The sequence below is a fragment of the Ornithodoros turicata genome, chromosome 1 (assembly GCF_037126465.1).
Source record: "Ornithodoros turicata isolate Travis chromosome 1, ASM3712646v1, whole genome shotgun sequence".
Lineage (NCBI taxonomy): Eukaryota > Metazoa > Arthropoda > Arachnida > Ixodida > Argasidae > Ornithodoros > Ornithodoros turicata.
The window spans coordinates 91584139-91596788 of record NC_088201.1 but is presented as its reverse complement, the minus strand read 5'-3'; the positions used below and the strand labels follow the sequence as shown (position 1 = coordinate 91596788).

At 48.4% G+C, this 12650-nt stretch overlaps 9 non-coding genes across 9 annotated transcripts; all 9 read left to right on the top strand.

Moving 5' to 3' along the window:
- Positions 1 to 3839: 3839 nt before the first annotated feature.
- On the top strand, positions 3840 to 3911 carry Trnap-ugg (transfer RNA proline (anticodon UGG)). Its single transcript has one exon. It is a non-coding gene; the product is annotated as a tRNA-Pro (tRNA).
- A 124-nt stretch (positions 3912 to 4035) lies between these two features.
- Positions 4036 to 4107, top strand: Trnap-agg (transfer RNA proline (anticodon AGG)). The gene has a single exon. It is a non-coding gene; the product is annotated as a tRNA-Pro (tRNA).
- Positions 4108 to 4427: 320 nt separating this feature from the next.
- Trnap-agg (transfer RNA proline (anticodon AGG)) lies at positions 4428 to 4499 on the top strand. Its single transcript has one exon. It is a non-coding gene; the product is annotated as a tRNA-Pro (tRNA).
- Positions 4500 to 4623: 124 nt separating this feature from the next.
- Trnap-agg (transfer RNA proline (anticodon AGG)) lies at positions 4624 to 4695 on the top strand. Its single transcript has one exon. It is a non-coding gene; the product is annotated as a tRNA-Pro (tRNA).
- Positions 4696 to 8179: 3484 nt separating this feature from the next.
- On the top strand, positions 8180 to 8251 carry Trnap-agg (transfer RNA proline (anticodon AGG)). The gene has a single exon. It is a non-coding gene; the product is annotated as a tRNA-Pro (tRNA).
- A 317-nt stretch (positions 8252 to 8568) lies between these two features.
- Trnap-ugg (transfer RNA proline (anticodon UGG)) lies at positions 8569 to 8640 on the top strand. Its single transcript has one exon. It is a non-coding gene; the product is annotated as a tRNA-Pro (tRNA).
- Positions 8641 to 8764: 124 nt separating this feature from the next.
- Trnap-agg (transfer RNA proline (anticodon AGG)) lies at positions 8765 to 8836 on the top strand. The gene has a single exon. It is a non-coding gene; the product is annotated as a tRNA-Pro (tRNA).
- A 124-nt stretch (positions 8837 to 8960) lies between these two features.
- Positions 8961 to 9032, top strand: Trnap-agg (transfer RNA proline (anticodon AGG)). Its single transcript has one exon. It is a non-coding gene; the product is annotated as a tRNA-Pro (tRNA).
- Positions 9033 to 9156: 124 nt separating this feature from the next.
- Trnap-ugg (transfer RNA proline (anticodon UGG)) lies at positions 9157 to 9228 on the top strand. The gene has a single exon. It is a non-coding gene; the product is annotated as a tRNA-Pro (tRNA).
- Positions 9229 to 12650: the final 3422 nt, after the last annotated feature.

Here is a 12650-nt window from a genome sequence, read left to right as displayed (position 1 = left end):
ATATTACGGGGAAGAAGAAAGTAAAGCAGGTTCAGGTGCTGGAAAGGCAGCTGCCCCTTCAAGAGGTTGGGTTGTCACAACTGGACGACCCAGGTTTTTTCTAATGGTAAACAGCATTGCGATTGTCGGCCGAGATAGCAGTATGATAAGAAGGACGAAAATAAAACTTGCAACACTTAATGTCGTCAGCCTGATATCAAGCAGACGGAAGCACTGGATTGGAAACATGTTAGCTGCTGAAAAGGTCGACGTGGCATGCTTTCAAGAAACTAAAATTGCAACGATAGAGCAAGAAAGAGAACTTGTTAATTTTTTCCAGTCAAGATTCTGGTGTTATTGCTCGTCGGCAATAGGAGGAAGTGCGGGTACTCTCATTCTTATTAGGATGAAAGCAGGCTTGGTGGTGGTGGACTGCGTGCTGGACGAGAGCGGTCGGCTGTGCGTGGTGGATTTTTTGTTCCGGCAAAATATGATACGGCTTATTTCTGTATATGCACCCAATGAACCTACGGAAAGAAAAGACTTTTTCGCGTCACTGAGTCAGTTTGTGAACGTATCATGGGACGTCATATTGTGCGGGGACTTTAACTGTGTTCTCAAGAAAGCGGACTACAGTTACAGGCAGGTAAAGAGTGACGTGAGCAGAAAGGAGCTGATAAAACTCATAACGAATGCCGACCTGACCGACGTCGGGGAAAAAATGCCCGGAGGTAATATCGAATTTACGCATTTTCAAGGAACCTCCCATGCAAGGCTCGACAGGTTCTATACATCGGGGCTGCTTCTGCCTATGATTGGAAACTACCAAGTAAAGCCACAGTTTTTTTCGGACCACTCTTTAGTTAGCATGACAGTTCAACGTCAGAACCGTACAAGCAGGGTAGGAAAAGAAAGCAGAACCTGCTGGAAGATGAATGAGAGTATACTGGAGGAAGAAAGTTTCTGCGACAAAATGAGAAGTATGATAGAAGAATATCAGAAAGAAGGAAATGTCAATGCCGTGACCTGGGAAGAATTTAAGCATGCGTTAAGGAAAGAAGCCATTGAATATTCACAAATAAGAGCCTTCGAAAGGAATCAGCGGATTAGGGATCTGATGCGGACACTGACGTCTTTGGCACAGGCTGAGTGTAAACACCCAGGCTTCTTTAAAGAAGACATCCAGAAAGTTAAGGAAGAACTTCAGAAACTGTTTGAAGAGAAACACCGTGGAGCACTCATACGAAGTAGGGTGCAGACACTAGCACGTGAAGATACACCATTTACGATTTTCCGGTTTAAGGAGCGTGAACGAGCTGAGGGCAACGCGATCAAGTTGATTGATACAGGCGAGCGCATCGTCAAGGAGGATAACGATATAGAAGATATCTTTTATAAGCATTACCTCAGCCTTTTCCAAGAGAAGGACAGCGACTGGAAGCAGTACGAAATCTGGTTACAAGGTTTACCAACAGCAGTTGAGGGAGGTATGGAAACGAACAACGCAGAAATAACGGAAGCAGAAATCACCAAGGTCATCAAAAAATTAGGAAGAAATAAGTCTCCTGGGATTGACGGGATTGGAGCAGGTTTTTACAAGGTGTTTTCTGAGCAGATATGCAGTATACTGAAAATTGTGTACGACGACATTTTAAGAAGAGGAATGTTACCGCCAAGCATGAGACAGTCACTCACGGTCCTGATTCCAAAAAAGAGAGAGGGCAAGGAGAACCCATCCGTCACTGACTACCGACCCATCAGTCTTCTGTGCACGGACTACAAAATCTTAGCAAAAATTCTGGCGGGCAGACTCGAAACAGCGCTTCGGGGAATTATTGGAAATCATCAACCATACGGTCTCCACGGCAGATCCATTGCCAGAAACCTCCACGTAATGAGAACAGTCTGTGAAATAGCCAACTGTACTTCTCAGCAGTTTGCAGTGTTCCAGACGGATCTCAGGCAAGCCTTCGATAGAGTTAACCACGGATTCCTCTTTGCCGTTCTACAGCATTGTCCGGTAGGGGACTATCTGAGTAGGTGGACCAAGATATGTTATAATGAAGTCACCACTCGGCTTTTGGTAAACGGAAAGCTCGGAAAAAGCATACCGATCCGGTCCTCCGTCAGACAAGGCTGCCCACTTTCACCCATTCTGTTTGCCATGTACCTCGAACCCCTGTGCCGCAAGCTAGCTATGAACAAGAACATTAGAGGTGTAGTGATCGGTGCAGAGCACGTCAACGTTCTGGCATATGCGGACGACGTCGCAATAATCTGCTCAACGAAACTGCAAGTATGTGAAGCTATAGGTACCATTCAAGAATTCACTAAGGTTTCTGGAGCAGAGTTGAACTTGAGGAAATCAACAGGAGCCTGGCTAGGGAATTGGACATATACACCGGAGCAGTTCATGCAAATCACCTGGACCACAAGCATTGGAAAATACTTGGGTATTGCCTTCAACGGGCAGGGTACCTCAAACATGTGGTGGACACAAAAAATGAACCTTCTACGTGGAAGTCTGGTCCCCTGGCAAAGCAGATACTTGTCTTTCTGCAACAGGGCATACGTTTGCAATGCAGTGTTGTACCCTGCTGTACTTTACGCAGCTCAGTGTACTAGCATTGATCAACGCTTCTAAGCCAAGTTCCACAGGATTTGTGCGACTTTCATTTGGCGTTCGTCTATGGAAAGCATGAGACGTTCAAACCTCTTCCTTAACCTGAAGCAAGGTGGCATAGGCCTCGTAAACCTAACGATCAAGATAAGAGTGCAAAGATTCTTTTACTTCAGAGAACAGAAAGATCCGTTCCTTAGAGCAGCACTTCAAGTTCTAGGCGGCGTATACCTCAGAAAGTGGACAGTAACATCTGAAGATAGAAGCCACCACATTCACTCTTTAACTTTCTATAAAGAAATAGCAAGTGCAATATCCTTTTTTGAGGACCTCTTCTCACAGGATTATCTCGTATCTGTTTCAAGGAAAAGACTGTATTGGGACACTATAGCTAAAGTTACGCCAACTCCGTTGTATAGACAGTGTAAGCCACCCTACGGCTCACAAGACGTGCTCAGGAAAGTGAGAAGGTTAAGGATCCCAACAGGGGGGGGTCAAAGGATTTCTTCTTTCGGTTCCATTGGGAGGTCTTACCGGTTAAAACCTGGATGAGACGGAAAGGCTTCATAGTTCCCTGGTCCCTTAACTGCGTTGTGTGCCCCGAGGAAGAGGAGACTCTCATTCATGTGTTCTTGCTGTGTAATAGAGCCATACAATTTTGGGGTGCATTCAGGAATTTCATTGACGTGGACTTGGATCTACATTGGACCCGCATGAAGTTTCTACATTTTGGTGACACACTGGACAGTTTTTTAATTCTTGCACTACATTCCCTCTGGAGCTATCGCATGGACTATGTTGAATGTCGTGAAGGAAACGGAACAGCGTGGGAGAAGTTTGTGCAAAAGGTGTTATGGACAATTACTGTGCTACCAAACGAGGACTTGGTGGGTTTGTGGGCCGAGGTCCAAAGCAAGATCGAACGCGGTGAAAGCAACCTCAGTTGCCAGGTGTATGGTAGGAGAGTAGCAACTCGTTTGTGAGGCGGAAGCCAGCAAGGAACCGGAAGAAATGTAGCGTGGTTTTACATATTTTAATAATAATAAAAACGTTAAAAAAAGGTATGATTATCGCTTAGGGTGCGAGAAGTCCCGGGTTCAAATCCCGGACGAGCCCTCAATTTTGTGTTGGGTTGCCTGATGTGCCTCCTAAAGCGTCAGTTCCACCCCGTGACGGCTACAGGTTTTCTCTGTGAATAACGACGACTTTGTGTAATAGTTCGAGAATGTGATCAATTGCCGGCTCGTTGGTCTAGGGGTATGATTCTCGCTTTGGGTGAGAGAGGTCCCGGGTTCAAATCCCGGACGAGTCCTCAATTTTGTGTTGGGTTGCCTGATGTGCCTCCTAAAGCGTCAGTTCCACCCCGTGACGGCTACAGGTTTTCTCTGTGAATAACGATGACTTTGTGTAATAGTTCGAGAACGCGATCAATCGCCGGCTCGTTGGTCTAGGGGTATGATTCTCGCTTAGGGTGCGAGAGGTCCCGGGTTCAAATCCCGGACGAGCCCTCAATTTTGTGTTGGGTTGTCTGATGTGCTTCGTAAAGCGTCAGTTCCACCCCGTGACGGCTACAGGTTTTCTCTGTGAATAACGATGACTTTGTGTAATAGTTCGAGAACGCGGTCAATCGCCGGCTCGTTGGTCTATGGGTATGATTCTCGCTTAGGGTGCGAGATGTCTCGGGCTCAAATCCCGGACGAGCCCTCAATTTTGTGTTGGCTTGTCTGATGTGCTTCGTAAAGCGTCAGTTCCACCCCGTGACGGCTAAAGGTTTTCTCTGTGAATAACGATGACTTTGTGTAATAGTTCGAGAACGCGGTTAATCGCCGGCTCGTTGGTCTAGGGGTATGATTCTCGCTTAGGGTGCGAGAGGTCCCGGGTTCAAATCCCGGACGAGCTCTCAATTTTGTGTTGGGTTGTCTGATGTGCTTCGTAAAGCGTCAGTTCCACCCCATGACGGCTACATGTTTTCTCTGTGAATAACGATGACTTTGTGTAATAGTTCGAGAACGCGATCAATCGCCGGCTCGTTGGTCTAGGGGTATGATTCTCGCTTAGGGTGCGAGAGTTCCCGGGTTCAAATGCCGGACGAGCCCTCAATTTTGTGTTGGGTTGTCTGATGTGCTTCGTAAAGCGTCAGTTCCACCCCATAACGGCTACATGTTTTCTCTGTGAATAACGATGACTTTGTGTAATAGTTCGAGAATCCGACCAATCGCCGGCTCGTTGTTCTAGGGGTATGATTTTGAAAGCAGCTTAGTGCACTTCGTGAGTACAGATAGTGGCCGGCGATTTTAACTGTGTGGAATACCAACGTGATTGCACATATAAGAAGCAAAGCAAAGACAGCTGTGTAACAGCACTAAAACATATACTGGTGGGAAATGACTTCGAAGATGTTTCAACAGGCAACGACGATTTGCCGGTCACATTTACGCACTGGCAGGGCACGTCACATGCCAGATTAGATCGGATTTACGTTTCGGGGGAGTTGAGCACTAGCAGAGCAGAATACCAAGTTAAGCCTGTGGCTTTCACTGATCACGCACTTGTCATTGCGCAGTTTAAGGCGTCGAAGGTGCCACAGAAGCAAAGAGGGGTGGTCCCATGGAAGATGAACGAGAGCTTTTTGAACGACGAAGCCTTCGTGTCACTGATAAAAAAGATGCTTGCGGAGCTTAATAAGGAAGGAATAGACGCCCCAGCGTTGGAACGTTTCAAAGAGGAAGTACGAGCCAGTGCAATCGAGTACGGGCTGAAAATGGCAGCGGAAAAAAAGAAAGAGATGAAGGTGCTAATGGGAAGCTCGAGTACCATAATTATGGCAGAGGAGAAAACGCCCGGGTGTTTCACACAAGACATAAAAGGAATAAAGAAGAAGATACTGGAAAATATGCGAGAGAGGTACCGTGGCGCACAAGTGCGCAGCAGGGTAGAAGCCCTTGAGAGAGACGAGACCATGGTGAAAGTTCTCCTGGTGCGGGAAAGAGAAAGAAAGGAACAGAAATTCATATCAAGGATACGGAGTGACGCCACCGACATGGAGGGGACGGAGGCTGTAGAGGAAGAGCTTTACAAGCACTACAAAAAACATTTCAGCGCAGAAGAAAACACACGTGCGAAATGCGCGGATATTTGCGAAGGAGTGCCAAAGGTGAACCCCGAAGACAGGCAACAAGGCCGTGTAAGAATCACTCAGCAAGAAATTCGGGCGGCAATCAAGAAGCTATCCAGGAACAAAGCACCTGGACCCGACGGCCTCGGTTCAGCTTTCTACAAAACCTTTGTGGACGATTTGTCTCCCGTTCTAGAAGTGGTTTTTGAGGATATTAGAAATCGTGGACTCATGACTCCGACAATGAGGAAATGCAACACAGTTCTCATTCCGAAGAAGATGAAGCAGAAGGGAGTCCCAACCGTGTCTGATTTCCGCCCAATAAGCCTCCTCTGCTGTGATTATAAAATACTTGCAAAGATACTAGCACGACGACTGGACAGCGTGCTCTGGAAAATCATTGGCACCCATCAGACCTATGGAATCAAAGGGAGGAAAATCTCAAGTAATATTCACCTGATAAGGACAGTATGCGAGGTGGCAAAAACAGTTGGCCCTCCACTAGCAGTATTTCAAGCGGATCTGAACCAGGCCTTCGACAGAGTATCCCACGGCTTCCTTTTCGACCTTCTGCGATGGATCGAAGTCGGGGAGGACATGGTAGAATGGGTGGAAATATGTTACAAGGAAATCTCGGCGCAGCTCGTGGTTAACGGCTGTCTGAGTCCACGCTTCTCAGTTTCGAGGTCAGTGCGGCAAGGATGTCCCCTGTCGCCAATTTTGTTCGCACTCTACCTGGAGCCGCTGTGCCGTGCGATAATTGACAACGTCCTAATAAGTGGGCTGAGGGTGCCTCATCACGAGGTTAAACTTGTAGCGTATGCGGACGACGTCACGGTAATCTGTTCAAGTAAGGAACAAGTGAAGGTCGCCCTTGCGATTGTGGAAGCTTTCTGTGATGCGTCTGGAGCCCGCCTCAACATTAACAAATCGAAAGGAGCGTGGATAGGAGACTGGGAAGAGAAGCCTCCGCAATACCTCGAGACACAGTGGACCTCAGAAGTTGGAAGGTACCTGGGAGTAAGCCTAGACTGGGAAACTGCGGACACTGCAAAATGGGAGCCAAAAATCAACGCACTTCAGGCGAAGCTAAAACCGTACCAAGGCAGAACACTGTCACTGATAAGCCGGAGCTACGCATGCAACACGGTGCTCTTCCCAGTAATCTTGTACCCGGCCCAGGCAACGCCCATTGACGCAGCGACAGCACATCGCTTTGAAAGGACATGTGCCGTATTCCTGTGGCAGTCCAAATTCGAAAGAATGCGGCGAACCAACATCTTCTGGCCACTACAAGCGGGAGGGCTCGGTGTCGTCAACCTTGAGATCAAAATAAAAGTGTTACGCTTTATATATTTCCGAGACGAAGCAAGACCCCAGCTTCGAACTGCCATTCAGACCCTAGGAGCCCACCACCTTCTGCAGTGGATCGTGAGCACGAAAGGCGGCGTGCCCAACACCAGGGTGCTTGGCTTCTACAGGGAGATTCAGAAAAGCATCACCTTTTTCTGCGAGAAGTTTTCCTGGGACTACCTGTCCAAGGTGAAGAAGAAGAAGTTATACTGGGATACGGTATCCAGCTCCTTACCTCCTCCCCTTTATCGGCGCAGCTACAATGAAACACCCGGAGAGTATGGGCAGGATGTGTTAAGACGCGTGCGAAGACTCCCCATTCCGACCACCACAAAGGACTTCTTTGTACGCTTTCATGTCGAAGTGGTTCCGGTGCAGCAGTGGCTCTTAGGCAAAGGCTTCGACGTGCCACGAGCTGGTATGTGCCATGTGTGCGGCCAAGAAGAGACTCTCCGGCATGCACTCTTCGATTGCAGGTCAGCCGTGCTGTTTTGGAGCGACCTTCGTGCGACGCTGGAGTTGCCGATCGACTTCTCATACGAGGAACTCAAGTTCCTCTTTTTCCCACGGACCAGGTTCCCTGAACTCGTCAGTGTGGTTGCCACAGCGGGCCTGCATGCTCTATGGAAAAGCCGAACTGCGCGCGTAGAGTGCGACGTGCGAGCACTATCGCCGGTGGCATACCTGAAATCGAAACTGATGTGGACGTTGTCCCTGGTTGGACGGTTGGACAGAACAGGTTGAGGGAAGAGCTGGAATGGAAGAGGTTAGCCGCAGTAATTGAGAACATGGACCCAAAAACGTTTGGCTGCGTCATACGGAGGCGGTACAGAGCTGAGTAGCATGACAAGGCAGTTATGTTGAAGTGTTTTATATGTATAGACTTTTCGATGTAAGATTTTAATAAAAGCAGACAAAAAAAAAGGTGTAGGGGTATGATTCTCGCTTTGGGTGCGAGAGGTCCCGGGTTCAAATCACGGACGAGCCCTCAATTTTGTGTTGGGTTGTCTGATGTGCCTCCTAAAGCGTCAGTTCCACCCGGTGACGGCTACAGGTTTCCCCAGTGAATAACGATGACTTTGTGTAATAGTTCGAGAACGCGATCAATCGCCGGCTCGTTGGTCTAGGGGTATGATTCTCGCTTAGGGTGCGAGAGGTCCCGGGTTCAAATCCCGGACGAGCCCTCAATTTTGTGTTGGGTTCTTTGATGTGCTTCGTAAAGCGTCAGTTCCACCCCATGACGACCACATATTTTCTCTGTGAATAAGGACGAGTGTCTGTAATAAATTGAGAATTCAATCACACGTCGGCTCGTTGGTCTAGGGGTATTCTCGCTTAGGGTGCGAGATGTCTCGAGCTCAAGTCCCGGACGAGCCCTCAATTTTGTGTTGGGTTGTCTGATGTGCCTCCTAAAGCGTCAGTTCCACCCCGTGACGGCTACAGGCTTCCCCAGTGAATAACGATGACTTTGTGTAATAGTTCGAGAACGCGGTCAAGCGCTGGCTCGTTGGTCTAGGGGTATGATTCTCGCTTTGGGTGCGAGAGGTACCGGGTTCAAATCCCGGACGAGCCCTCAATTTTGTGTTGGGTTGTCTGATGTGCTTCGTAAAGCGTCAGTTCCACCCCATGACGGCTACAAGTTTTTTCTGTGAATAACGATGACTTTGTGTAATAGTTCGAGAACGCGGTCAATCGCCGGCTCGTTGGTCTAGGGGTATGATTCTCGCTTAGGGTGCGAGAGGTCCCGGGTTCAAATCCCGGACGAGCCCTCAATTTTGTGTTGGGTTGTCTGATGTGCTTCGTAAAGCGTCAGTTCCACCCCATGACGGCTACATGTTCTCTCTGTGAATAACGATGACTTTGTGTAATAGTTCGAGAATACGATCAATCGCCGGCTCGTTGGTCTAGGGGTATGATTCTCGCTTAGGGTGCGAGAGGTCCCGGGTTCAAATCCCGGACGAGCCCTCAATTTTGTGTTGGGTGGTCTGATGTGCTTCGTAAAGCGTCAGTTCCACCCCATGACGGCTACATGTTTTCTCTGTGAATAACGATGACTTTGTGTAATAGTTCGAGAACGCGGTCAATCGCCGGCTCGTTGGTCTAGGGGTATGATTCTCGCTTTGGGTGCGAGAGGTCCTGGGTTCAAATCCCGGACGAGCCCTCAATTTTGTGTTGGGTTGTCTGATGTGCCTCCTAAAGCGTCAGTTCCACCCCGTGACGGCTACAGGGTTTCTCTGTGAATAACGATGACTTTGTGCAATAGTTCGAGAATCCGAACAATCGCCGGCTCGTTGGTCTATGGTTATGATTCTCGCTTAGGGTGCGAGAGGTCCCGGGTGCAAATCCCGGACGAGCGCTCAATTTCGTGGGTCCATGTCTAGTTTAGCGGCGCCACTCGATTTCAAACTTCTAATCTACATACGTGGATGGGATTTTGCATTGTGCATCGTAATCCAGAATAATCAAGCGGCGGTCGGTTCCACAAATTCCTCCAGAGATCAGTTTCCCCTGGAAAGTTTCGGCAGCGGCGACCATGTCATCTCCATGCGCCCATTGTTTACCTATGACAGCTTACGCACACCTCGCACTCTTCCCAGCATGCCTTTCGCCTGTTCGTTGCTAAGACGCGCAGCAACTCCGCTACGGACGACAGTCGGCCTCCTCCTCACGCAATTGCTCCGCGCCAAAATTGGCACTGTCTTCTGTCAGCACAGTCTCGAACAACTGCGGGGGGGGGGGGGGGGGGCTGCCCCCCCCCCGCGTGTAATATGTACTGACCTGGCCTAACCTAACCTCACTATACTTCGTTTAGTGAGGGAAACCAAGCTCTATGGCTGATGCGTAGGAGTACCACAAATGATACCCGTCGAGATCTAGTGCTTTCATTGTGCATTCTTGGCAACGAGCGAGAGGGAACAGGCGAAATGCATGCTGGGAAGAGTGCAAGGTGTGCGTAAGCTGTCATAGGTAAACAATGGGCGCATGGAGATGACATGGTCGCCGCTGCCGAAACTTTCCAGGGGAAACTGATCTCTGGAGGAATTTGTGGAACCGACCGCCGCTTGATTATTCTGGATTACGATGCACCATGCAAAATCCCATCCAGGAATGTAGATTAGAAGTTTGAAATCGAGTGGCGCCGCTAAACTGGACATGGACCCTCAATTTAGCCATTTTTCTTTGTGTATACCAAAACAAGCCACACTGAGCTGAGACATCACACATTGCTGTAATATGATATGGTAGGCACTGATAAGAGTGTGCATCCCAATGCCCCAGTTTAGTTTATCGGTATTCTATTAGATAAATGTGGACACGCAGTGATTACCTGCATCTGCGTCGTTTCCCGTTTCGTTGTCCGGTTCGTTCGCTTGCTGACTTGGAAGAAGAATAGTGTCGAGGTCGCAAAGGGGGGGGGGGGGGCTGCAGGATGTCGTGCTGCACTGTGAAGCCGCTTTCGTGAATCAATACCACGTTGTTGCCTGTGAATGCACCCAGAAGACGATGAATCCTGTCAAAGCCATGTCCATGTGGACGGCACACCTCCGCTTGGCCCCAGTTTTGCAACTTCTCTTCTGAACATGTTGTATAGGCATTGTTAACAATCTGTAGAACCGCTCACACCACCGCATGCAAGGCTGACTTTCTAGCCCTCTTACCTGCACTCCCGCTGCAAGTTTTTCGCTTTATTTTGCACCTCATCGGAGGTCTTGGAAATACCGAAGAGTTCGCGCAGAGCGTCTGACATCTGGCCAATGACGAAGCGGTTGCCCTTCGCTCTCCAGAGTTTGGCAGGTGTGTTTCCCAGACATATATTAGGGCAGTTATTTCGGCATTTGTCCACGTCGTTTTCTTTACGCGGGCCTCTGCCACCGCCCCCATCTTGCAAGCGCGGAACCGAAACCGTAGCGAGTATGCGAGGGAGAAACGGAACCACTGCGCCTGCGCCAACCCTCCGTGAAGTGTGTTGAACCTGTGTACCTGACACAGGTAACACACAGGTACCTGACACAGGTGACACACACCTAAAGTGTGTGTACCTGAAAGTGTTTTTGCATCTAAGAGGTCGGCAGCTGTTGGAAATGTTTTGACACCGTATAATCATGCTTTAGACAAGATCAAGAAGTCGATATGCTCTCTTCTTCTTGACAATGATCTAACTAGCCTATATATACTGTATACGCTCTGCTTCTCGTGCAACTTTTGCCCTAAAGTTTCTGCTCAAGGATCACAAGGTGGACATGCCGCTTAATTAGAATCGTAATCAATGAGAATCAAACCTGGCAAAAAATTGTTTCGACTTTTTTGTAAAAGGGGTTTTCTTCTATATTTGTCCCTAGCGCGTTCACTTTGAAAAACTCCGAACAAGTTATTTCGGATTTGCAATTATTTCATGGAAAGAAATGCTTTGCTTTTTCCTTGGACATCAAGGATCTATACTATTCACTGCAAGAGAATGTGTTGTTGAATAGAGTACGTAGATTTCTTGAAGATAATTTGGTGCGCTTCCAATCGAAAGTTGGTATATCTGTCGCTGAATTTTTGCGCTTACTAGAACTTTATCTCAAATCAACTGCCACAAGTATTGACGGCATCTGTACACCAAAAAACTGGTATCTGTATTGGTTCGAGTATCGCGCCTGTTCTTCCTGATATTTAGCTGAGTGTAATTGACAACGCTGTATTATCCTTTCTATCCTCTCTGTCATGATGTCCTTGTCAGAAGGTTTGTAGATGATCTGGTTTTCGTTTCCACCAATGAGAGTGTCATTGATTGATTGTGAGTGATAGATCGGTAGTTGTCTACGCAGCAGGCCACAGGCTAGTTCTCCAGTGGGTTCCAGCCCATTGTGGTATCGTGGGGAATGAGCACGTCGACAGCGCTGCAGAAGCAGCACTCTCGTATCGGAAACGGACCAGTATTGTTCTGCTGAGAGGACACCGCCGTTCCATTCTGCGACGCTTCGTGACACCCCTGGCTTCCCGCCAATGAACAACCGACATTCTCCCCCCATCTATGTTGAGGAGAGTTGATCCAACGCTCGCTTTCCGCATGCCACGAAACACCTCTCCTCAAGATGCTGCATTAATCCACCGAATGCGACTCGATGTGGCCTTTACAGCTCAGTGGCGTTACCGCTTGAGACACGTTGACTCTCCCACCTGCTGCCACTGTCCCAATAAACCATAAAAAGCCCATGGACGTCCTCATCTGCTCCACACGTCCTCGTCCAATTTAAACATCATTAGGACATCCACAGGTAGTGTCACAAAGGCTGTCAATTGCATGACGTCCTGAGGATTGTATTTTGACATTCTGCTCTACGTACCTGCTCTATGCGTATCTGCGTATCTGCTCTATGAACCACGTAATGTGGTTCTAAGGTGGGGGTGAGTGTCACTTCAGTGGAATTAGATATGCATGATACCAGGCACGTGCCCGATACAAGATTTTTCAGTTTAAATGGACAAAAATTATTCCGTACAGCTTGCTATTTTTGCGTCTTGGGCCGCGATGGCTGCATTGGCTGCATGCCAACACGAACTCCCGCGTCCTTGCCTGTTCACCATGCCACCAGCCAG